The sequence below is a fragment of the Hirundo rustica genome, chromosome 3, assembly GCF_015227805.2.
Source record: "Hirundo rustica isolate bHirRus1 chromosome 3, bHirRus1.pri.v3, whole genome shotgun sequence".
Taxonomy (NCBI): domain Eukaryota; kingdom Metazoa; phylum Chordata; class Aves; order Passeriformes; family Hirundinidae; genus Hirundo; species Hirundo rustica.
In genome coordinates this window covers 39727652-39754578 of record NC_053452.1, presented here as the reverse complement: position 1 = coordinate 39754578, position 26927 = coordinate 39727652, and the positions used below count along the sequence as shown (strand labels likewise).

Below are 26927 nucleotides of genomic sequence, written 5' to 3'. Positions count from 1 at the left end.
TCCTCCCTCCTCTGGTCCCAAAGCAGATCTTTTGTTTGGCCTGTCCTGAGTTGACCTGGCATATAATGGGCTACTGAGAAGCCGCAGTTCAGAGCTCTCATTGGCACCAGTGAGAAGCTCTCCATGGTTTTTTGCTGCAGAGTTCAGGATGACTCTTGGACCTGGACTGTCCGTACAGATGAGAATGAACTCTTTACTACAAGATGGCAAATAACATTGACTGAGATATAGCAAATATCATTTGCTTTTGCCTGTCCCTGAGGAAAACTTAGTTCACCATTAATTCAACTATTCCTTGTAAGCCATTTTTTTCAATGGTGGTTTTTCTCTGTGGTGTAGGCAAAACAAATATTCCCTGTGGGATGAATCCCTGCTCCTGCCTCTCTACAAGTAAATGCTCTCCTCACTCTCACTCAGCACAGAAAGTTGTTCTGAAAGATTGCTGAAATCAATGGGCTTCACATGACAGATGCTCCACAAGAAAGCCAAAGCAAAGAGCTACTTGACTTACTGGTGCTATCATACTTTATAAGCAGCAAATTGTTATAGAGACAAGATGATAAAGAAGTGCATCTAAGACATAGCAGGCAGTCAAGTTTAAAGGTCTTCTGTCTTGCAAAAGATCCAAGAAGGCCTGGCATCTGTTTCAATGTCTACAGCAAAGACCTTTGTACGGACACAGATGTCAAGCCAAGGATCTTTGATAGTAGCTGGAGGCAATACATCTGTCTGCTGCCTTTCGATAATTTTCTTTTTAGGTCAAACTCAGAAATCGAGCAGCCTGGCTTGCCCGACACACTTGATACAAAAGCTTCCCCTGCTGAGGCTCCTGCCAAGAGTGGACAGGAGATCAACCTTCCCCAGAGGGATTGCAAGTAGGCTGGTGAGGAGAGAGTGCTGCCTCTGCTGGGCTGGTAGGGGCTGCTTTGGGGTGGCTTTCTACAGCAGCAGAATTGGTGGTGATAGGCAGCCTTGTGTTCTTTGCTCTGGAAGAGGTGCCTTGTCCTCCTTCCTGGCACTTTAGCTGTCTTCAGCTTGACAAAGGCTTCAAATTTTTATTTCCTGATTATACCAAGAAATAACATCATTATCTGGGAAAGCAAATAAGACAGTTTAGTGTTTCACTATAACATCTTTTCCCTCAAATATGGGCAAATACATCTAAATACAAAGAGGATTTTATATCAATATATTTATATAGGTATGGATAAATAAAGAGATACGTATATAGTACGTATATAGAAAATCACTTTGGCATAGGCCTCTTCCACTTAGATCATGAGTTTCTGGCTCGTGAAAGGAACAAGCGGGCGTGGGGCCTGAATGTGGGGCCATGAAACACAAGCAAGAGGAGGGAGAGGTTCTTCCTCAGGAACTGTAGTGAAAGGACAAGGAGTAATGGGTAAAAGCTGAAAGAGGGGAAATTTAGCTTAGATATTAGGAAGAAATTCTTCACTGTGGGTGTGGTTAGACACTGTAACAGGTTGCCCAGGGAGGTTGTGGATGCCCCTACCCTGGCCAGCCAGATTGGATAGGGCCTTGAGAAACCTGGTCTAGTGGGAGGCGCCCCTGCCCATGGGAGGGGTGTTGGGACTAGGTAACCTCTAAGGGCAATTCTAACCCCTTAACATTCTGTAATTCTGTGATCCAGCACAGCCAGAGAACAGCCAAATCAAGCCTGAGGATACCATAGAAAAGAGAGAAGATCCAGACCCACACAGTAAGTAGCCTTTGATGCTCTGGGTATGTCAAAGGTTATGGTATTCAAAGGTTAACCTTTGAATATTAACTAAGATACTAACCGATATTTTCAAAAAACCCAACATCCAAGTGTATTATGATAAGCCAAATAAATGTATCACAGTAGTGCCTCTAGCTATTGGTAGCAGTAGATGAATACCAACTCTCCATTAAACATGTTGTTTCACATAAATCAGAGTATTTTGCAGTTCAACTTTTTTACTTTTTACAGAGAAAATTCAAAATACAATGCTGGGGCACTTAATTTTGATGGGTTGTTTAGAGTATTGTAAACAATTCCTATATACTATCGGTGTATAATATTAGTTATACTAAAGATGTACAATTACAACACTGAATGTCATAAAAAACCAAAATGAAATGATTCAGAGGAAAATACTTTAAAATTATCCATTACTGACTTTTTTTTTTTTTTTTTTTTTTTTTTTTTTTTTTTTAAGAATTGGCAATTGTAGGAAACAGTTATTTTAGGAATGGTTTTTATTCTAACTGGGAACTAGAATTACTGAAATGCAGAATACTCCACCAGAAAACATTCAGTACCCAGCTGGATCTTTCCACTGGTTTTAAGTGGCTTATTTTGGACGCTGCTGAAACAATCCATGGCAAAGTCGTTAGATAGCTCTAGGAATTTGTGCAGGCTATAGACTCAGTTGTGGGTTGCTGGTTCAAATCCAGAGGACCTGCATGGGTACAAGGAATTGTTGATAGCATGACCTCAGCCATGTGGTATGAGCTTACCTCCCTGGGTGTAGGTGACAGTAACAGAAATGGCATTAATTAGTCCACTTCAGTACCTCAGCCAAAGTCTGACATGGTAAAGCAGGGAAGCCTACTGTGCTCCAGACTGAGCTGGGCTTGCTCCATGGATAAAAATGTAGCTTCCCTATTCCAGGTCCAATCCAGATTTTATTAGCACTATTGCTGTGATGCCAAAGGAAAAGCTAGCAAGAATAAGACGAAAACATCAAACTAGGTAATTGGTTAGAGATGGTATCCTGGGAAGACAGGGACAAAAGGCAATGAGCTGTAGCCAGCCACACAATCCAAAGTAACAAGCAGTCATCACTGGATTAGCAACCAAGGCAACATTAATAATTTAACTACAGTGTTCACAATGATTTAACTATGCTATTCAGACCACAAAGCTAATGGTGATATAGTGAGTGAAGCTAAAAGGTGGTAATATTCAAAAAGTTTGTAAGTGTCAGCACATTAAAAAATCTCTATTGGAAAAGACAATGTTCAAATTTTTGTTCTTTTTTTGTTTCCTGAAAAACACAAAAGGCAAGCATTTACATTTTCATAGTTGCTACTTAATATTTTCCAGCCATGAAGGGGTGGGCTGTTTCAGAAGTTCTTATTGACAGCCAACTTGTGTGATAGACCAACACATTACGCTGTCTTTGAAAACTGAATAACAAATGTTTTTTGCTATTTACAAGTCAGAAGTGAAGGAATGGATCTGAGCTGCAGAGAACCCACCCAAAATACGCAAACTGCTCTCTGTATGGCCTGCCTGCAAATTCTGCCTTCATCTAAATAAACATTCTATTATAACTCATCCTAATTCATGAAGGACTGCAAAAAGAAGTATAAAATGAGAACATAAGAGTGTGATAGCTCAGAACAGGATCTCAAGATTTATTTTATCACTTGCCTACACACAGAGTCCTACCACTCCACTGCTGTGATTAAAATGGTAGAACCCTTCTCTAAGGATTACACCCACTACTTTATCAGAGAAGATAATTTGCCTGAATTAAATCCACAACTGTCACATGTTGCATTCTCTCACTCTGTGAAGTTAAATTCTTTTCTAGAAGTGACCATGTAAAATGGCTGCTGTTTTTACACCTGGCATGATTTGTGTATGTATTCATAGGCAGAGCTTTTACTGTGATGACAAAAAATGAATTTTTACAATCCTTTCCTTGCACTAGCATTGAGGAGCCCATACAGTTAGGAAAAAATGAATTAGATTTGATTGTGCCTCACATATCCTGATTGAAACGCTATTGCAAACTCCAATTGCAGCAACAAATTCTGCTAATTGCATTGCGCAAACTAGCTACAGAGCCTGGGCTGAAGGAAAAATTAAACTCCCCAAGGAAAACACATTATTATATTACATACTGCAGGCTGCTCTCAACTTCAAGTTGCAGTGGCCCACCAAATCAATTGGCACAGTCTTGGAGTTCTGTGAATTCCTGCTGAGCTGGAAACTATGCAGGTCCTAAGTGCTCACCAGGTGCTGGGGATATTTTGGTTAGCTCTGGGCTAGTTTAAAGTGCACATTAAAGGAAATGGTCTCTACTCCTATTGACAGCATTTCTCTGAAAGAACTATATTTAAGGAGTTTAGTAGAGGTAGTGGTGGGGGTACGACTGTAATATTTAGGATTTGCTCAGTTTATGTGCGCAAACTATGTCATGCTAGATTTCCTTCTGTGGTAGGCAGATGAAAATAGATCCAGAGCGGCTGGATCCTAAGGTCATACCTACATCTCTAAGTACGTTGCAACTGCTCTTGCTAAACTTTTATTGGTCATACCTGGCAGAAGGGTAGTCCTAATTGTTCTGGATCTTATGGATAAAAAATGTTAGTCCTATAGAGATGCTAAAAGCAAAGCTAGATAGACAAAAATGTAGTATGAGCAGTGCCAGTCTTTTTGGCTCAAAGTTTCATCTATAAGAATGCACTGCTGTCAATAGTAATACCACTCTGCAGCATCTTTTCTCAGTTAACAAAAATATTAGGCATGCTATTAATGCCACCCATTTCACATGATGTGATAAATACTTATTTGTACTGCTTACCTTCTGTGTGATTTTATATTCTGTCTCAGTTTTTATATAAGTGAAACCTTTAAGCATTCCTGCCTTGAGCCCCTTTAGATCTTTAGATCAAATCCAAAGAAAAGCTAAATAACCATACTCCCAGCAAGAACAAACACCTGGCTGAGCCCACGGTTCAAGGTATGAAATTTGGTCCATGAGCATGCTGTGGGCTTTGTGCAACATGTATGCAAGGAGCATCCTTGCCAGGCAGTGCATGTGCTCCCTTCCACAACTAGCAGGGTGGTCTGGCCCCAGCAGGCTGACAGGAGTTCCTGCCTCCCCTCCCTGATGAGCCTCTGCTAGAGAGCTAAAATGTTGAAAAGTGAGTTTGTTTGGATTTCTTTAACTGAAAAGAAAAGATAGCTACAGAAAAAGTGGTTGTGGTTGGATTATATTCCATTTCCTTAATCTCCTATGTGTCTATACCAGGTCTGCAGCAGCGACACACTAACAAACACTGCTAAGTCAGACTTTACTCTTTAAGCTCTGCACTTTCTGCTCATTAACTATGATCTTCCCATGGATGTGCTTGGATGATTTTTCCTGCTCATTCCTGTTTGCCATATCCTCTTCTTTGAGTACTTATCTTTGAGGAGAAGAACCAGTCTTGGCTTCCTACTGGGAAAAACACGTGCAAAGAGGAGCCTTCTACATCTCCCTCTGAGGACCGCATGTAACAGCCAGCAGAGGAATTGGCACTAAATTGCCCTAACTGAATATCTTGAGGCATGAGTTTCATCCAGCCCCTCAGCAAGTATTGAGAGGCAAAAACTTGCAATAGAAGAAGTAACTGAGGAAAGCTCTACAGAGATGATGTTGGCTGATGACTAGGATGCCCTAATCCCTTTGGATCAGCATACAGCCATGTGCTGAAAGGATCAGTCTTTGCTTTATGGAGAAAATTACGATTCTTGTCCAAATTCCATGCTTGTTGCAGACAAACTAGATGCATCAGAAAGACTTGTCTTTACAGGTCATTCTTATTTTGAAGATTACCTTCTGAAAACAAGAGCCTTCTTTGCTGTCCTTTTGACACATGATTTTGTCATGCATATCCTTTCCCAACCGACTGAGTAGTGTTTTAGAATTTCAGACCGCCTCTGGATTTTAAATGTACTGCAGAAAAACCACCATGGGATGAATCTCCATGATAGAAGCAGTACTGTTTTCAGTGATCATATTGAACATAATTTAAAGTATATTTACTGCTTTTGCAAGACTTTAATGAGCTTTGGAAAGTTTTCTAAAGTATTTAACATCCTTCGAAGAAACCTAGTATAAAAAGAAAATGTTACTTATATAAAACGCATCAGGATGCCATGGAGGGAAGAGCCATTTACTGTGCTCAAAGTGGATTTAGGACTCAACAGTGTGCTGAGAAAGTTAAACTGTCTTTTAGCCAGTGCCAGTTGCACCAGAGGCTGTTTTCAGATATATTTAATGGGCAGGGATCCAGCATTACTGTCATATCTGCTTCCATCCTTTGCCTGTCCCTGAAGTATGTAGTGGTATTTTCATATTGTATAAAGCCTATTTAGAAGTGAAGATCCTCTCTTGAGCAATTCTATAGCTTCAAGACTTAGGCAAAGCAAAAACAAGACACACCAGCACCCCCCTCCAAAAAAAAAGAAAAAAAAAAATTACCCACATAAAGAAAAATAAGTTTATCAATTTAAAACATCTGTTCTGAAGTGGTTACTCCTGCTGGTCTACTTTTATTTTTTTTGTCTTAGTTGTTAATTACTTTTCTCTTAACAGCCCCACAGGACAAGATATCTCTCTTCCCAGCCCAGAGGGAATGACTGAAGCTCGTGTTTGACTATCCCAGTGCTTTTCTGACAGCTGTACTGCTAGCTTTGCTGTATCTTTGTTGTTGTTTTCCCTTAGCTCTTGGGACTGGCTAGTAGAAGATCTCTGCTGTGAAGCCCATCTACAACGTTGCAGGGTCTTTGTTTCCCTCTGGCAAAAGAGTTTTTGTTTGCAGCAGGTGAGGATGAGTTGGTGCAAACAGCAAGCAACACCAACTTTGAGGGTCTTTATCAGAGTACCTCCCTCAGTGATTCATGCAAAAGAGGACAGAAGCTGATCTCTGGAAAGGAAGTACAGAAGACTTCTGAGCTTGTGCCAGACCTCAGTGAAGTCCAAGTGAATGCCAAAGTGTCCTCTCGTTGTCCTTTCCTGTTAACACATGGAGCACAATGGGACAGCAGTCCTACTAAAAGCCTCTAGGGGCTACTGCAGTTCAATAAATCACAAAAAATAAAATGCAATCCCTGTTTTGAGTCTGATATAGGCTGTGTAAACTCTGTTGTGCTATCTTGGACTTCAGAAGAGTTACACGCAATGGAATATTGCCCACTGAGCCTTTGCTGACTACTCTCGCATTGCCACAAAGGATAAAGGATCACAGTGAGTACAGACTATTCTCTTAGGATACAGTGCTTTGTCTTGTTTTCCTGGGGGAGGAATTAGTCTTTCAGTCCTCTTTCTTGCTGTGTTCCCTACTTTCTGATAATATTATGAAAGTAACATCTTTAGCTTATGCTGGGTTCTGCAGAGAACACACCAACTTTGTGTACGTAACAGTTTTTTTCACTCTTTGCTAACGCTTTAATGAAATTTGCTTTTATTTGAGTTAATAAGAATCAGTGTTTTGCTAATTTTCTCTTTAAAGATACCATGCACCCTTGATAATTCTCCCCCACCACATGGGGTTTGGTTCACTGTGAAATGTTGCGCACACCATACGAGGCGTAGCAAGAGAATGTGCTTGTGAGAGAAGGAGCAGTCTTGGGAGCAGCATATTTAAGAAACTCAGAATTTGGGAGAAAATCTCTACAGGATATCAAAGCAAATTTCACTCCAGAAGGTTTCAGTTTGTCAATAGATGTAGCACAAAGGCTTCCTGTTGTTTCACAAGCAATGAATCTTCTCCAGCCTATAAATAATGTAAAGAAAAGTCTCAAGATTTTTTAAAAATTCCGCTAGCTTGAGGCTACCTACCCAGCATGCCTCCTTGTTTACAACTTCCCACTACAAACATATATTATGTTTGTTTTCAGACAAACATCAGCTTTCCCAGCTCCTGCAATTAACCTCCAGTACATATTAGCAGCAGCCTTTTAAGCAGTTTTTACATGTAGTGATACTGGGCAGCATGGTCTTGGAGTGGTTGGCTCTACACCAAGGAGAAGTGATCTTCTAGGCAGGAGATGTGTGGTGCAGCCCCTTCACCTACAGTGCTAATGAGTTAGTGCCATCAGCTACCAATCCTTAGAAAGCACCTGCTCTTCAGGTAAACTCCCTTAAAGCCATTTATAAAGGTAAAATGAGATTCTGTGTTAGGTAAAGGTTATGCCACACTTCACACAGATCTTTTGGATATAAATGGGATATACACATTGTAAAGTTCAAATTTTTTGTCCAAAGGTTGTGTTTTGTGTAAGAGGGCCTGAACCCCCAACATCTCCAAGAGTGAAGGTGAGTGCCCTTACTGCTTGAGCTCTCTTCTGATTTTGTTGGTCTCTCATGCTGCATTTTTTCTGTGCAGGTACAGTAAGCCCAGGGGAGAGACCTTTTGCTTAGGATAGCATGTCCTGCCAAGGTTAGGGTCCTTGCACAGCATGGAATCACGTGCTTGGTCTCTGGCAGGATACCGAGGGCACAGACCCCGTGCATGCCCCTTCCTATCCAGCAGTGTCTCTTAGGAAATACTGGTGCTTTTCTGTTTTGTTTGGTGTCTGACCCCATCCCTCTGGGTGAGGTGTACTCTGTGACAAGTGTTTTTAGACTTTCATTAGATGGTAGATGCTCAGAAAGAGGTTTTGTGTGCACTCAGGAATACAGAATCCAGGACATTTATAGAGCTTACAAAAAGGAAAACAAAAGTCAAGATGCTGATGCAGTGTGGGCAACCAAGGAGATTTGGATAGCAAGCCTGGAGTTAAGCAGTTAGAATCCATTTTCTTTCAAATTAATCTGCTTTCATTCTTTATTGAAATCATCCTGAAACACATTGTTAAAAAAATCAAATTTGGGCCAAGGACAATTTAGTCTTCAGCTCTATACTTTACATGAAAAATTTGTATTGATGAAAGGCTTCTGTCTGTGACCTGAGTCTTGGCTAATGCTAAGCACCTTGAGAGTTTCCTCTTTGTTCTTATCCACTCTGGTTTTCCTGGGGGCATTTTACACATGAAACAGAGTTTTAAAAAGTGAATGCAATTTATTTTAAAGCACATTTGAGGTTCAAGAAGATACAAATAGTTCATTCTAATATAATGTAAGACCAATGTAAGACCAAGATTATAACAGAATCTGGCCCACACCAGAGAGCTGGATTAATTGTTGGGATCAGTCAAGAAGCAACTACAAGCCACAACCATCCTCCAGATTTTTGATGCTGTTTAGGGAGGGGCATCCACCCAGATCTTTCCAGTTGTCTAAATCTTGGCTGACAGGTGTCCATCCACAAGGTGACAGCAACACAATAAACTGCTCAGCCATATTTTCTGACTGGACACAGGGAAATTCCCCTCTCCCCTTCTTTGGGCTGATTCACTAAGGATAGAAGGAAGTAGTTTATTGAATAAACTATGTGATTGAACCATTGCCTCAGTGATACCTGTTTAGGAACTTCCAGCCTGGCAGTGGCATAATCATGAAGTGTACCTGCAAAGTATAAGCAAGAAAAAGCCTTGAGTCACGTGAATTTACAAAAGCAGCAAGGGGGAGGGAAGGTTCACTGTGATTGCAACACGCAAAGCAACCACACGGAGATGAGAGATTTGCAAGGCAGAGACGTTCCTCCGAGAGAGCCCAAGGCTGAGCCAAGGCCGAGAGCCCCTCTGCCTGTTTATTTCTTACTTTTTACACATTTGTGGGTCTGGCTGTGGATGGGCTTCTGGAGTTATCACCTCCCAGCCGAATGGCCAGACCAACTGTCAGTTACAATTGTTTTCAGGTTAGAAATATGCAAACAAAGGACAGAGAATGAAAAACAAAGGATTTGTTTATGTTACATGTGTGAGAAAAGGCAAAAACTGCTCCTAATATTGTACAGAAGCTAAAAAGTGTGACTCCATCTTATGAACAATCAAAAGGCTTTAAAAAACTCAGAAAAACCAGGGTGACAGTTCATGAAGTCAGATGCTGTTTCTGTCTGTCCCTCAGAAGGTGAACTGTTCTCAGGTTTTCATTAGCTCTTAAAATTCCAGCTGCACATCTAATTTCCAGGCCCTGCATATTGAGCTGAGGTATTACTTCCTTACTGCCCAAGTCAGGTTTTGTGTTCTACAAATGCTCTACAGAAATATCATTATAAATCCATAGCTGAAAGGGCCTGTGCATCTTAAGTGCTCTATCGTTTTCTACCTCTGAATATTCTGCCAGCAGAGATTTAGAACATTGGCTCTGTAAATGCTTTCATGTCAAGACTAAAGGCAACACTTGTTTAATTCATGCTTTGACCCAACAGCAGCTTTATCTTAGGTTATCACTTGTTAAGCTCTCTAGAATGTTTTAAACATGAAGGGGGCTGCTGTGTATATATACCCTGTCTATTGTATTATACTTGTACAAATTTGACAGAAGTGATTCATAAACATCAAAAGCTTTTCCTTCCTGTGTAACTAATTATGTTTTTCTTTAGCTCCATTCAAAGGGTATGTAACCCATTCCAGACAAAAGAACAACAACAATAAAAAAAGAAAATGGTATTTATCCTCTCTCCAATTTGTAATTCTTTATTGTAGGTCACTAGAGGTCACAGATTTATATACATCTGTTTATGTGTATATATTTTCATATTTACTTGCGTGTATAAAATAAAGTTTGGTGTGCATATAAATATACCTGTATGTACAGTTTGGGTACATGTGTATTTATAAGTATAAATGTGCACACACATGAGGACAACTTTATATGCTGTGGTGTAAATGGAGCAGTGGAGTTATACATCAAATGTACTGCAACCTGATTAGAATAACAACTGAGGTTTGCTGTACATCAAAATAATTTGCACCACTCTGTGTAAACCTGTCATTTCTGTAAGCATAGGATTTATCTCTAAGTTGTCAAAACACAACTGTATTTAAAATCAGCATCTAATAATGACCCCTCAGATATTATATCAACAGAATCCTTTTGGATTTGCATTACGTAGCATGCATCAGAAAATAAAAAGTTTTGTATTATAGAGTCACAACACTCTTGACATCAGTCTGTATATTTACTCCCAACAATGGTGTTTTCTACACCATAGGATAGATAGCCTTTCACCCAAATACCCCATTCTTGGGTTGAAGTCTGATTGCTCTCTGAACATCATGACAAGATCTGAATACTTACCATCCCCTTATTGGCTCTTTAAAAAACCCAAAACAACCAGCCAAAGCCAAAGTAAAAAGCAAACAAAAAAACGCAAACAAAACTGCCCGCCCCCCAAAGAAAAAAATATCGAACCAAGCCAACAATTGGGTGGGAGCCTTGAGGGGAGGCTTGTAATGTCTTGCAATACATTCCCCAGTCCAAGGGGAATTGAGATAAGCAAGGACCACAATGCAGACAGAGCAGTTTGGCCCTGTGCAACCTCTGCAACCAAGGGCCAATCGGCTGGACATAGGCACTGACAGCAGCAAACCTCGGCCAGATGCCTTGGCCCTGAGTAATTACTCAACAAGATACGTTAATAGGAGTAATGTGAAAAAATATCCCGAGTGGAAGAACACGACAGGAAAAGTTACAGCTCCGTCAAGAAGGAGGTAATTTAGAAATGTGAGCGATATCTCGACAAAATTTAAATTATCTTTGTAACTGAAAGTAATAGTTGCCAGCAGCAAGGGGGATACTTAGAAGAGAGATTTCTTTTTGACACACGCTTGTTTTGAAGCACTTTTTGGTTTTAATAATTTTCTGTTGGTGCAGGTGGAAAAACTATGAAAATACAGTATGGAACTACAGAAAGAATGTGACTCATACAGAATTGTGGCAACAACCTCGTACAGGTTGTGGCAAGTGTACAGAACAGAGAGCAGGGTGAGCAAGAACAGTGTGTTAGAGCTGGAACCAGCCCTGACTTACAAAACCAGCAGAAGATGTTACTTACAGTGGGATTCAGCTCCACTAGTCACAGCTGTCAAAAAAATTCAATGTCTAGTTGAATCAAATCCGTTATGCTCTAGAGACTGGTGAGGCACCATCACAAAAGACAGCTCCACAGGTTAATGAATCTCAACTATTTGGAAGACAGCTTAAACCAGAAAGATATGTTCTGTCGAAGGAGTAAAACCACAGGATAAAACCTCCCTACTTTTTCCACATTTTGCACTAACATGAAGTGAACCCCATTTATGACCCAGGCTGATGCTTATAAGGAAAGAACAGTACCCTAACACAGTAGATATGCTGCAACAGCCAAAATCCTCTGTCATGTGTGGCTGGGTTGGAGGGAAATAAATTTGTAGAATACTCCAGCAGTGGCCACTGTGAAAGAGAGGCAGACAGTGTTAGGCATTTCTGCTAAACTCTCATTCTATGCCATGAATGCTATATACAACTATAACCAAAATATCAAGCCCCAGATAAGGTAGACTGAGGTCCCTGATGCACCAGACACCAGAAAAACTTTCAATTGCTGGAATTTAATTCCTTTTTGAGTTCAGAATGGCATCTATTTCAGTTTGCTGCCATAACCTGTAACAAAGAAAAGTCATAGCTCACATGGACGACAAAGCCATGCTTCCATTTTTATTTTTTTTTTTTTTTAATAAAGAATGTATGCATATTTTTAGTAATTATAAACAGTAAGAAATCCCTGAGACCAGTTTATGCTAATGATTTTCTAATAAATACATGGATTTTTCTTAAATAAGTAGATAAATCAGCTGTCAATACTGTGCTTATTCTTCTATTAATGTCATAGCCATGAAAAAGGTATGTATATAATGTAATATGCTCCACTGGCAGTGAGGCAATGACACCTTTTTAGAGTGTGAGTAGAAGAAATTATTTCAGATATATATTTTGAATATCTATTTCAAGCTATCATGCTGTAGTGAATAAAATGTATTTATCCTTGCTTAATCTGCAATCAAGTCTAGCACTGTGGCTTAGCGGGCTGATGTTCTCATAGCTTTAACTTTCTTGCTTGGCAGGGGATCAGCCTCTCTTTGATGCTCACATTGAGAGAACTTGCAGATTTCAATCCTTCTGGAATTCTTCTCTGAGATAATGAGCTATAGTGTACCTTTTGTCCTGCAAAGAGATTGTGCGTCTGGGACCATTCCCCTCAGACAGTCCTGCAAAGAGGTTGTGAGTCTGGGACCATTCCCCTCAGACAGTCCTGCAAAGAGGTTGTGAGTCTGGGACCATTCCCCTCAGACAGTCCTGCAAAGAGGTTGTGAGTCTGGGACCATTCCCCTCAGACAGTCTAGTACTTCAGAGAGGGGCTGTTGGTGAAGAAACTTCACCATCAGTGTCATTACAATGTGCCTTCTTAGCAAAATGCTTGAAACATGTGCAGAGAACTAAATTAGCCATGAACAACAATGAAACCCAGTCTACCACCACTTTAGAAAAAAATACCCAGATGGAAGCTATGGGAATAAATAACCTGAAATTGAATGGAATTATCTGGGGTTTTTTGTTTCCTTGTGGGTCATGCAGAAAGAAAAAACAGTGCTACACCTTTGATGTAGTTTTAATAAATATTCAAAGTCCCCTCAATTACCACCTGAGTAATTAACGTGGAAGCAAATAAAATGGGGAAAACCAGAATGACTTTCTGGTCTTCCTCAGGGGAATGGACTTCGGAAGTAGCAGCATTGCATTGTATGTGAGGAAACTTCAAAAGGAGAGGAAAGGAGAAGGCTGAGAATAGCAGGTGTTGCAAGCCTCTCAAAGGCACTATGTTGCTAGCTGTGCGTGCAATAGTCTACATTAGCACTACAGCCTTCCACCATGGTGATTGGCCAACTACAGTTTGGGAAATGATACTTTCTTCTCTTTGTGACCTGAGGGAAGTCTCTGTGTCTGCTGTCTGCTTCAGTGAATACTTTACAGCAAAATAAACCTGGCCATGAGAAACAGAGAATTTTTGCAAACCAGAGCACCCATGAAGACATTTCTCTTGGTACTGAGAGTTTAATTCCAGGGATCATTTTGAGCACATCTTGTGCTCTGATCCACTGCCTCTGTGGTTGCAGGTCAGGACGGACACAATCCACCACTAAGGTTGTTGAGACAAAACTTTTTCAGAAGCACAGCATGATTCCTCTTGTGATTCCCCACAGAACTTCAGCAACACCACTTCTCTTATGAAAACATTCAGGACTTTATGGTAGCTGTTTTTAAGCCATTAGAGTTGAGGAAAATAGTTTGTACTGTGCTGGTGAAGAACATAGGAAGGTTTACACGGTGTCTCTGAAAAGGCTAAGGTCACCAAGTCACATTGTTCTCTCATTCTAGAGGTCCAAGAAAGCCTTTAATTCATATTGAGGAAGAGGCATTTTGTTCTCTCATTCCATCCCTCGAGCTACCAGCTTGACAACCCCGTAATCTCCACGATGACAGTGTAGTAGGGTCCTACTCTCAGTTTTTTTCACTCATTAGCTCAATGTCCTCACTATCGTTATTACTTCACCCAACTCTGTGGTTGCAAGGATGGCATAGGCCTCAGTGCCTCTATAGCCTGCCAATTTTCTAAGAATTCTGTCACACACTGTGTGGACATGTCCTCTCAGTCTCAGAGAATCAAGTACCAATGTGGGTACACAGTCAGCTCCTGTGATGCTCCTGTCTCCCAGTGGATCTGAAATATGCTAGTCTTAGCAATAGTAGAACTTTCCTAAAACTTAAAAATTAAGACAAGGGTTCAAATACTTCATGCCTTGGTCAAGCTATTTGAAAGACTGAGGAATACTGAAGATGAGGGATAAACACTGGGGGAATCAGAACATGGATGTGATTCTGTCATCATTCTGTGCTTCAGCTTCCTGGTTTGCATTTATAATTTCTTCCAGCAGACAGCTGCATTAGGAGGCCTATATGGGGGATGCTGGGCTTCCTCTATTCTGGTTTTCATATAAAGGGCAGTATCTGCTACTGCTCTTGATACTCACATTTGTATTTTGGGGAATATAACCCACATTTGACATAAAGTCAAAGCATGTGAGTGACAGGGAATTCTGCACAGGAAACACAATCCTTCTGTTTTGCTGTCGCTGGTTAAAAAAGACTCCCTTTCTGATTGTCATTCCAGTGATCCACAATTTTCTGGGTTCATTAGGAGCTATATTTATTATGTCTTGCCTTCTGTGACTCAGCGGCAAACAGGCTTTCATTTACAAACAAAAGTAAAGTTACATCAGTAGTTGTCAAATACAAAAAGACAAAACAAACAAAGACATTTTGCTTTAATACTTCTAAGCAGATACTGCAAGTAACAGAATGCACACACACACACAGGGGAATATTCAACATGGAATTTTAAAACAGTTGCCAGTGCTCACATCTTGGAGAAAGAAATATTGCTGCCTGGCCCAATAGCAATTGGAATTTTGTGTTCAGCTGACCAAAGATGAGCCCAGCAGTGGCCCTGGACAGCTGCAGCAGCTGAGCCAGTAAACCCTGGCACAGGAACAGAGCCAACATGTGTCAGCCAGGCAGGAAGCACTTAAGCACAGCCTCGTACAAGACCTCAGGAGGACATGGAGATGGTGCATGCCCTTCCAGCTCTGTTAGGCACTTTGCTGTTACAGCCAGTTTCTGCATGACCAGTGCTGAGGGAAAAAGAGTGGTTAAAGGCAGGGTGATTCATAGCTATGCTATGTGTATGGTCACTGAGCTCCTGTAAGTGACCAGGTCATCCATGTTTTCTGCAGACAAACTTGCCCACTAAGCTAGGGGGAGATGATATGCCCAGATTTTCTGAAGCAGCTCTAGAAGCACTGCTGAACTTTGTACCTTGGGAATCACTTGTGTTGGGGGCTCCTTTTCCCTGGCATTCAGGTGGTTTTAGAGTTCTGGCCCTCTGCAAAGCTCTGTGCCAAATGCAGGAAAAGATGGAGTCTTCAAGGTTACATGCTTCGTTTATTAGTTCTTATCTTACAATTTTCTCAGTGTCCAAAAGGTGTTTGCCGCGGCTCGGACATCTGGTGACTCCTCCTGTCTCTGGGCTGTCCTTATCTTTTATACTAATTGCTACGTATTCTTTATTTACTACTTCTTACCAATGTCTATCACTATTACCAAAAAGGTCATCTTTACTCTGACCCAATCCTCACTAACTACTTTGTGCCAACGTCACTGCAGAAATGGAGTGAGGGAACAAGAAGGAAGAAGAAAGAGACAACACCCTAAATTCTCCATCTTGCCCTATTCACTTTAATGCTACGAATCTTAAACTCACTGGTTTTTTACTTTGTGATATACTAAACTACTATTTTTACACTTTTGTGGCCTGCAATGCTTCCTGCAGTGCAAGAAGCCTCTCCCATGGACTGAAATTAAATTCAGTGTCTCTCTGAGCTCTGGGCTCTGGGCTGGGGTCCCAGACCCCCCTGCCCAGGTCCCTGACCCTCTAGGGCAACTAAAGGAATGCTGTGGACTCCAACACACTTGGAGCAGTCAAAACAATCCAGTAAATTCCTTTCCAGCATCTAATAGTTTTCTTTATCTTTCTCCAGTTTTCTATGTGATTCAGAGAATCAAGAAGATAATTCATTTCGTAGATCAGCTTTCTGCTATAATTGGGTATCCTGTTTGGCATTTCCTTATCTGATCAGCTAACCAACTGTTTTCCCTTGTACAGAAGGATGAGTACATGAGTACAAGTGAGAATTGATCAGGACTTTTTCCTCAAACAGAGCCCAAATCAAACTTTTTCTGATGCTATCAGTGGATGCTACCCAGCTTTCAAAGACAGGTGCTCATATATTTCTGACCTTTCCTTCCCACCACAGAGAAAAAGGACCTGAAACACAGAAAGAAAGGTATTTTGCTATGAGCTTATATTCTTTCACCCATGCTTCTCTTTCTGCCTCTCCTAGATTCCCTTGATCAAGAGTCTCTTGATCTTTTGGTTCTGAAAGTCATCACACCAAGTTTCAAACATATCAAATCATTCATAAGTTCTCCCTCTGAGAAATATGTCAAACTCCTTTTGCATGTTTATCTCTGATCCTCTTTACAGATACATTTAAGAGCTCCCCTACATTAACACCCCTAGTCTTCACCTTGCTTCAGATGATTCCTTTTTCTTTTCAAAACTAAATGCCAGACTTTTTTTTGATCTCAAGAGTGAAACTGGCTTCTTACCTCTGTTTTTTTAATAGCTGAGAGGAAGCATTGCCACTTCTAAAGCTTCCAGCTCATGGTATTTTCTGCTTGAACAGAAGTTTAAGCATAGCCAAAGGATGTCTTTTTCACCTTAGATAATAGGCCACTTCTCTAAGGGCAAGAAGCTCAACAGGTAAATGGGCATGAATTTTACAGAAGTCAGCTATCTAAGTTACACCAGCTGAGATTCTGGTTGGTGAAATCAAAAGCAATTTGTTCTAGAAAGTAAGTACAGTCAGCAATTGACTTTAAGCTGCTTTTCTTGTCAATGTATTCTTTTGGCTTGAGGATGTCAAAGATTTTTCTTCTGAATCCTTGTACTTTTTTGTGGTCCTCTTTGGGTGTAAGTTCACCTTCACACTACATATTCACTTGCACCTTTCTTTTAGACTGGGTGCTGAGCTGACATGTCTGTGAAAGCTGTCTGACACATCCTATGGCTGTCACTGAGCAAGACCGAGTGGGCTCTTTTTCTGCTCATTGGTTTTCCGTACTTCAGTGGCTCTCCTGTTCATTTTTGGAGGGCCTTGTAGCTCTGCTTCACTTCCTACACAAGCTAGCTGCTGCAGTTGAGTAGGCTGAAAGAATCCGTGCCCATTTTTCTTCCACATTGCCCTTCATGCATTTTTCCTCCCTATCCAGTGGAAACAATGAGTGAGTTAGGCAGTAGAAGTTTTCAAGTCCCAACAAATAAATGCACAGTTATGACTCCTTGACTTATTTTCATCTTCCGTAATTAAGAGTCTTCCTTTCTCACGTAGCTGGGAAGGTATGCATCAGTACTACTGCCTGGCCATTTTATTTGGGAAATCAAGTTTGGTAGAGAGGCAAAGTCCCCAACCAAGAAACAGAATGGGATCTCTGGAGTGCTGTGATGGCTTTTCAGAATTGAAGTATTTCATGCAGTTTCTTGGTTTGCCTGCTCAGGTTTTCAATGAAAAATTGAAATGTTCTGTGGGAAGCAGAACCATTTCATGAATAATTCACTGCAGCTGAAAGCTCGCCTCTCTGTTGCAAAAGAGTTTGATGTAAAACTTTACAGTTTCTTCCAATTAGGACAAATGTAGAACTCTGTCTGCGCTGTCCTGGGGCTCAAAAGGTAACACAGCTGTTGTCCTGTATCTTCAGTAGCAATAAACGTTTGATCAGCTTGCGTGCTTAAGATACAGGCATGAGAGGAAGGAAACAAAGCCTCATTTACTGCAAGTCCCTTGAATTCTCTTCAGAAATTATACTGCTTGGCATCCTTTAGGCCAGGGATAAGGCTTAGTTTTTTCTTGCTTGTTTCTGTTATATGTTTGCATTGCTCAAAGGCCTATATTTTTTCACACATTTGTTTGAAAAATTCCAGCCTTATTTCCTATTCCGCTGTTGCACTCGGTTTGTCTGCTGCTTGCTGTAAGTGATATTTTTCACTGAGATGGATTAAACTATTCAAATACCTTTACACTGATGTGCTTCTAAACTGCATTCTGTAATAATTACCAAATATATGTACTGTAAAAAATAGTTATCCCAGTTTTGCTGTAAGAGAGAAACTGAGACTGCCAGTTGCTGCATGGACAGCTTTAGCTGAAAGATCACCAAAAGCCACCACAGCTGGTTTGGGAAGTTTTGACTGCATGTATGTTGCTCTCTCTTCTGGCAGGATATGTGCTTTTAATCCTCAGGATTTCCAGAGTCAGTGGGTACCTTTTCCCTGATCATCTCCCCATTTTCTACCTGACTACTGGAATATGGCTGCCATTTGGTGGAGGTGGTTCATAAACCCTCTGGCTGCTTTCATCATTCTGTCAAAGGGAGGAAAACAATCAAAGTGCTGCAGCAAGAAAACAAATGGCCAAATAGCTGTTGAAGCAAGAGGTTCCAACTCACTGGAGCTCAGCTTATTACAGGCCATATGCCTGAGTGGCTCCTCTCACTGAGTACTACACCCAGATATGGAAAGAAGTGTGAAAGTGCCTGTGGTTCATCAGGCCTGATTTGCTGTAACTATATGCAACTACTGAGAGGACAGAAAATAAGAACCTGAAGAGACTGTGGGGCTAACAAGAGAGAGAGTCCTTGACAAAATATAACATAAATATGTGAATAATAAATAAATATATCCCAAATATTTATGTAAAGAACATAACAGGCAATAATAATTTGGTTTTTCAAGCTCATAGCAAATTATCTTCTTTTAGCCCACAGGCGATATTCATAAATGATGCAGCTTAACATAGGTAGGGAAATAAATTGAAATGCTCTTTTACTTTTAAATGTCTAGATATTTTTAAATATCGTGGGGTTGAATTAATAGTTTCTCTTGACAGATACCACTGGCTCACACTCTTTCAGCTAAGCTCAGTGTTTGCACAGCTTTCTGTGTAAAAGAGGGACTAAGCAGACAACTCAAGTCCTGAATGATGGATGTCTTATAGAGACTGAATGACAGAACTGCCAGAATAAGGAGAACAGAAAGGGTGGAAGAAGTCTGGGTTTTTTTAACTTGGCATTTCAGTTATCTTTTCTTGGCAGAACTCTTTCCAAGAGCACTGAAGTGTCAGGCCCCAGCCAAACATTTCTGTTGGGGTTTAGGAAGTCTCAGTTATCTAGAAAAGGGAAGTGGCCATCAGCAACCAAGAGCTTATTCTAGAGCTGCTATATTCCCCATCCTCTCTGCAGAGTACTTATTTCCTCTCAGGGCTTTGTTGCTTAAGGACTTATTCTGCAAGACATGTTCCTGTGAAAGTGTCTTTGCTAATTTGGAGAAAATATTCCTAGTGAGAAGAAAGAGATATGCACTTTTAGTTATTCTGGAGAAGGTGCTCCACTCTGAGTTCATACCATGTCCTTAATTCAAAAGGGTTTCCCCAAAGAAGATGGTGCTTCATGTCTCATCACACCTTCCACATTTCTGTGGCCAGTTGTATAGCTCTGTGGCCTTTTTATTCTCTAGACTGGTGTAATGTCATCTGTCCCTTTGCACACATAATTCACACCACTGTCATAATTCACTACAGCTATGTCAGTCCACCCACATTTTGTGAAAAGGATGATGACAAGATTTATTTAATTTGATTTAATTTCATTTCATTTCATTTATACACCCCCCCCCCCCCCATGTGAGAGACTCCTGTCTTACCTTTGAAATCTTTTACCTTTATTTTCTATTTCGGTGGCTTGTGCTTCCCCTTTTATATTGCCCAATTGAAAGCTTGTTTTATGGCTTGAGTTGCCTTGCTTAGCTTTCCCAGCAGCACATCAAATAAGAATGTCCTTTATAACTAAAATGAGCTGTGCTGACAGCACTGGTCTGTCTCTGGTTTTGTTTGAAATGGTGTTACATGAAATGCTAGGAAGGTGTCTAGACATGGTATAGAGTAGGCACCACACGCATGCTGTTAGAAGACATTAGTAATCCCTCAGTGCCAGGTGCTATCCTCACCCATGTTAGCTCAAACAAACAAACAAACAAAAAATATGTGACAGTGTTTTCACCTGCATAGAATGGTTTAAACAGCCTTTCTTTTCATGTAACAATAAGCAAAACTAGATATGGAAAGTTGGTTTCTTAGAAATTAAAAATGTCATCTTACTAGTCTTAATAAATTTGCCATTCTTTGCTTCTGTGTTGCATAAAGGTCCATTAATTATGCTGCTGTCTCTGAACATGGCTCCAAAGAACAGGGTGACCACCTTTTTTAATAAAATTGCAGATTTACAATTTTCCAGCTCAGTGAATTGCTGGTATTTAAATATATTGAAAGGCCAATGCCAGACTGTTCTGCCTGCCTGTGCTGCATTTTACTGGGAAGGGGGTGCTGGAAGTGTGCATGAGGAGAGAAAGAAAAGGAGCAGAGAACAAAAGACGGGAAGGCAGGCAGATATGATGGTAGGAAAAGCCTTCAAAATCAGAAGGAATTAGAGTGCCTTGGAGGACCTAAGGCTCAGGAATGAGTGGACCTTGGTGTCTCCTCAGCCATTCTCTTGGTCTCAAATGAGAGCAATGAACATTACTGGAGCCCCAGAGAGAGCAAACCGCATGTCTCCCAGGAGGTATGGTCCATCACTCTGGCTGTGAGATGAGGACCAAGCTGGTCTAATTGCCTTTTGCCTCTTTGCCCAGGTAATATCAGAACAAAGCACAAACTCTGCTCTATGCTTCAAATCCAGGTGGGTTTGACATGGCCACACAAATATGTGGTATGATTCCTACTTTCTGTCAGCTCTCCTTTGCTGGGAATAGGAAAGATGAGTTCATGCAGGCTTTTCCTGTAGTTGTCTGCAATTGAAAATTGCTTTTATCCATCTGTAAAATTGTACATTCTTTTGGCAACAGGGAAGGCAGGAAGAAAAAATAATAGAAAACAAGGTAAAGTGACTGAAAAAAATATAATGTGTTATCTACATAAAAGTTATCAGAAGGTAAAGGGATGGGGGGATAGCATCTAAGGCAAATCTGAGTCTTACATTTTTGTGCCTCTGGCTTGTGTTTGTATGTTGTGACATATAGCTAAGGAACATCTTGTGTTTGCCTTACCTGAGTATAACAGCCTTTCTTACAGACACAAAATAATAAAATATCCAGCTCATAAGGCTCACTCTATCCTCTCATTGCTTATGGGAACAGTAATGCTCCTGAAGGCACTTGAGTACTGCTGGCATTGGACACTTCTGGTGGAGGAAGCAGCATGGCAGTCTTCTGCTAATGGCTCAGCTGAATTGCAGGAAACTGATTCAGAGGTGAGAAAAAACTTCAGGAATCATCTGCTGAAAACAGTGCCAACTTCTGTGGGTTTGGACATGGATGAACCAGCCCAGGACCATCCCTACTGCCTGGTTGTGCTGTGAGGAGTGACCGGGCTGTGCCCAGCGCAAATTCCCTGCCACAAAGTCTCTCCAACCATTTTGTTTTGAGGGCTGCAGAGGCAGAAGAGAGTCTCAAAGACCTTTAGATATTGGCACCCTGATTTTCATCCACTTTCTGGTTTTGAAACTAAGCTGCTGTGGTAACAGCCAGGAGGGTTTTTTTCCTCCTTTGCAGGAAGTTTTACTGTAAATTCACTGTGGCTTCCAGGTTGCACGCATTGAATTCTGCTATGTGTGAGGCTGAAAGAGAAGACTAAATTTCCCTGTGGTGAAGGCTTCCAAGAGCTTGTGACAGAAGTCCTACTGCTAAAATAACATCCTTCTCCTTCCCCTCTTCCCACTGTCCTTCTTTTTCCTAACATGCATATACAGAGGTCTGTATATTCACACCTGTGCCTTGTATTACTGGACAAAGATTTATTTTTGGTTAGCTTGAGTCTGGTACTTGAGTGATCTTGATGCAAATCTCACTTGGAGTGCAAGCTTTCTATGAGTTTGGCATGTAGGGTGGAAATTATGCGAGGGTCACCTCCCCACAGATGACTCTACAGTATATCTGAGACTGTCACTTCTGTCTCCCTTCAGAAGCCAGAAATTAAGAGAAGAATTAATATGTCTAGAGCACAGTGCATCAAAATTACTTCATTCCTGTTTTAGGATGAGATAAATATTTCTCAGAGGGAACTGCTTCTTTCTGGCCACCTCAGGGAGACCATGTTTATAGTAGGCATCTCCATTTTGGATAACATCCTTTAGCCAAATAAATTGTACTGCACCCACTCCTGACTTGAAGTTTACCCTTTATAATCTGAGGTGGCACAGACATTTTCCTTTTGCAGAGATGCTGTGAAACTTAAATTCAGTAATGTTTGCATGGCATCTTCGTGGAGAGGTGAGAGCAGTATTGTAATGCTTATCACACTGTGAGCATGATGAGCTGCCCTCCAAAGGCTGTCAGGGAGGAGGACCTCTGTTCATGAGGAACACAGGGAGTCACGTCCATTGCCTCTTCTTTACCGTGAATTGTTAGTAACATGGGCAGGTCATGAAGTAGTTGGTTTGTTGAAGGAAAGGCAACACTGAAACCTCAGCCAATATGGATGCTGAAGTTCCTCAAGAGAAGTCACAGCCATACATTAGCAGAAAGTAAAGATACTGTGAAATTATTGTTAAGGGAGACAATGGAAAGAGAGCTTGATGTAAAATGCATTTTTATTTCCTTTATATTGAAATTGTTTTTCTTTGTTTACATTTATCTCTATCACATACACACATCCCAAAAAAATCCAGGATTCCAGCAAAACTATATTAATTTTCAGTTTGTGTTGTAAGAGAGGTTCTAATTTTGCCAAAAAGAAATGGGTTTACTGAAACCCTTTAAAAAAAAAAAAAAAAAAAATCTTGTCCAAATGCATGGAAGCTGTGCTGAAATATTTCGTTTTTCCACATGTTGCTTTAGGAAATTAATTTTACTACTTGCCTTAGCGAGATCAGGAGTTCATTCAAATTACTGAGCATATGTCTGTTTGAATATTATATTTTTCTCTAGAACCTTGTTCAAGAAAGTCATTCTGTTGACCATAGTCTCAATTATTAAGATTCTAGTCTTAGTTTTTCCTAATTTTTGAAATTTTAAATCGGTCACTATTTTGTGTTACCACTTTCTTGATCTAAACATAGTTTATTTAGGCAATAAATAGTTGTTTACAAGACACAAAAATGTATCACACTAATTAAGGCAAGGCTAGGTCTCTGCTGGTGTTTGGTTACTCTGCTGTGGAAGAACACACATACTTAGTATGAAAACTCACCTTCAGAAAAAGATAACTGCAGATGCAAATCAAATTTGTTTCTTCAATATATTTTAGTATATTTGCCAAAATCTCTAACAGTATGTTCTCCTGTATTGCTCAGCTGGATTTGAAAGAGTGCTTTCCCTCTCTTGGCCTCTCACAGACACGTGCACACATATGTGTGCACACAAGCACAAACACTCACACACCAGGGCAAGTGCACAGAAAGTTCATCAGGCATTTCAGTATGTATTAGGTCCCACATTTCAAAGTTGTTTTTTGTGTAAGGGGATCAGGACTTTGACTTTTTATGGAATACAGAGAATGAAAAGTACAATAAAACATGCTAAAGACTGGAGATCAGCAGCTAATTGCTATGTGCACCACACAGCTGCAAATGAGACACAGCAAGAGACTCAAACAGATTCTATTATATAGTATTATAAAAATGGCCTGAGAACAAAGCTAGAAATTCAGAGAAAAACAACCCAAAAATTCCAAAATAACAAAACAAACAGTTGGAAGCCCTTATGGGGGTTTTAACAATTTTATAGCTGGAAGGGTCTTCCTATAATTATTTTCCATGACAGCGTTGTATCTCCTTTGGGTTGCAAAGAACAACTCCTGGCTGCTTTCAAAGCCCAGACTAGCAGCAGTGCTGCTTATGTCCTGCAGGATCCTCCACTTTTTCTCATAGCTACTCTGCATTGCAAGAGTGAGAGGTGAAAGGGAGCTTAACCCGGGCACTGGTGTAAAGCGAGGTATGGGGCATAAAGAGGCTCTTCATGCTTCGTCTGTGCTCATGGCATTAAAACATCATCTCTGTCATGTTTTGCTGTACCTCTGGGGTGTTCTTGTTCCCTGTTCACCGAGCAGCAGGGGAAGCAATGGGGCTGGTGCCTTCTGGGCCGCACACCACCCAGTGCTCCAGGGCTGTCCCCTTTCTTCTTTCTGAGAGGCTGCCCTAAGACACTCTCTCAAGTTTCACACAATCTGCCAGAACCACTCAAACCTTTGGACATTTCAGTGCCTTCCAAATGTCCAAATTGGGCTTCATCTTGCTCAGTTAAAGGGGGTGTCTTGTTTTATTTAAATTATGTGTAAGGTCTTATTGTAATATGATTTTTTTGTGGAGGTGAGATGCATACGCTCTTGGGTAAAGGGAAGACTTTCACTAGGCAACGATGTCAGCTCACAAAGAAATTAAAACAGTACCAATTTCCTCACAAATGCTCTGTGCTTGCATAGCAGAGTGGGCCAAGTGTTCTTATGTGGGAAGACGGTGGAGAAGTTGTTCAAAGAAATTTCAGATAAACCACTCCTGTATGACTTTTTGAGAATTATTAATATTGAAGACGGATGGTTGTCAAAGACAGACACAATTACTTTCCATTTTGTTAAATGTACGATTGAAAATAGCGCTAGTCTTGAAGGTATTGTATAGTTTGGGGGGTTTTTTCCTGTTGTTGATAAAGCCTATTTGTCAAAAATGTGACTATTAAGCCATTTTCAGTCCCTCATCTCCCTTACACATATGGCAAACATAATGAGTTTTCAAACTGGAAAAAGATTTAGTATCCTAAAAATTATCTCTAGGTTGATTTGAAGAATTCATCCACCTGTTGTCCTGAAGCCTTACTGAGATATGTGTACTGCTTCTGAAATGTTGTTTATTATAGTGCCTCATTCAGAAATACAAACACCTTATAGATAAAGACTATCAAAGGGATAACTTTTCTGTTTGGAAGATATCTTTTCTATTGAAAATATTTCAACCCCACTGAAAAATAGGAGACTAATTGAATGAAACAGCTCTTAAAGCAAACTAAAAAGTTTGCAGCATAAAATATAACCAATTTTTGTTTAGTCTTCTAAGCCATTGACTCTGCACAGTCCTTTTTCTCAATTCAGCCTCACACAGCTACAGCCCATAGCCTTTCCTGGTTCAGACTCTGCAGCCAGCTTTGAAAAAAAAAGTGTTCCTCTAAGTGTGCTGATGAGCACCCATGGTGGCTGAGTGCTCAGGTCTCCCTCCCACCAGGAAGAATTCATGTTGGTTTTCTGCAAACTTGTTCCAGGCCCTATAAGGGAATATGCAGGGAGCATATTCATACAGTGAGATGCCATTCATGGTGACTACGGATGGCAGAAGTACCAATCAGTGAACCATAACAACCCACAAGCTGATATATCATTGTATACAGGAAAAGGGAACAACACATGTTATGAATTCCCCAAAAGGCTTTGAAGTAGATGATGCTATTTTGGAAATGTGTTTAGGGCAACAAAGATTTGAATCTGCCTCCAGTTTGGTGAGAAAGCAGCAGCTGGTTTCAGACTCAGTGGATGGCAATGGAGGGGTTCCTCCAGGAATCAAATTTATCACTAATTTGTACTTATATAATGACTATATAATTATATACAATTTTATATGTATTAAAATTATAAATAATATGTCATATATATATAATAGTTATAATAAAATGTAATTTACTACTTTGTGTTACTTAATACATATATATATATGTAATTATATGCATATATATATGTATTAAGTAACACAAAGTAGTAAATTACATTTTCAAGCTTCAGTGCATATAATTTTACAAGAACTGAAAGCATGTGAACAAAAAATGTGAGCCTGGCTTTGTTTCTTTGTTTTCTCTCCAGTACAAATGTGGCACTGTGCAAGCAGCTCTTAGATGACTACAAGTTAAATTTTGTGTCTCTCTGGAGTAAGAAGGCAATTTCGTTGCAGCTGAGTGTTGTGCAGACAGGGTGCCTGTAAAAATCTTCAGTGTTAGTCACAGAAGTAATCATATTATTACTGGAACAGAGGCAGATTGTTGATGATTTGGGGTAAGGCTTTTTCCTCTTCATATTTGTTCTAATATCCAACAAGGTTTTACTGGCGTCACACAGACATTTACTACTAACATGCAAAACATTTGTTCTTCTAGAGAGATTCTGGGTTTAGGTAATTTGAACATCTATTTTTTATTTTATTTTTGTTGGATCTTATAAAATATTTCCTTATAATCATTACTGCACATTGTTTCAGCACATTGATTATTACATCTTCTTTTTACCACACCAAAATGTTTTTTCTTTATTCTCTTTGGTAGAGTTTTGTATTTCTCCTCTTTCACCAGGTAGGTTATGGCTATGCTTCTATTTCCTCTTTTTCATTTTGTTTTCATGCTGCTAAGCAGAGCTGGTAATTTGGATGAATTCTTACAGCACTTTCAGGAAGAAGAACTGACTGAGCCCAGCACAAGTGGTCTGTAAAGCTGGAAGGGGCCTTCTCCAATGGGATGATCACATGTTCCTGTAATCCCACACT

The 26927-nt window shown here is 40.3% G+C and overlaps 1 long non-coding RNA gene across 1 annotated transcript; it reads left to right on the top strand.

The window, feature by feature from the left end:
- Window positions 1-6516: 6516 nt before the first annotated feature.
- LOC120750601 (uncharacterized) lies at window positions 6517-26437 on the top strand. The gene is made up of 5 exons (XR_005700068.2): window positions 6517-6746; window positions 6895-7010; window positions 8031-8081; window positions 21553-21665; window positions 26255-26437. It is a non-coding gene; the product is annotated as an uncharacterized LOC120750601 (long non-coding RNA).
- The last annotated feature ends 490 nt before the right edge of the window (window positions 26438-26927 follow it).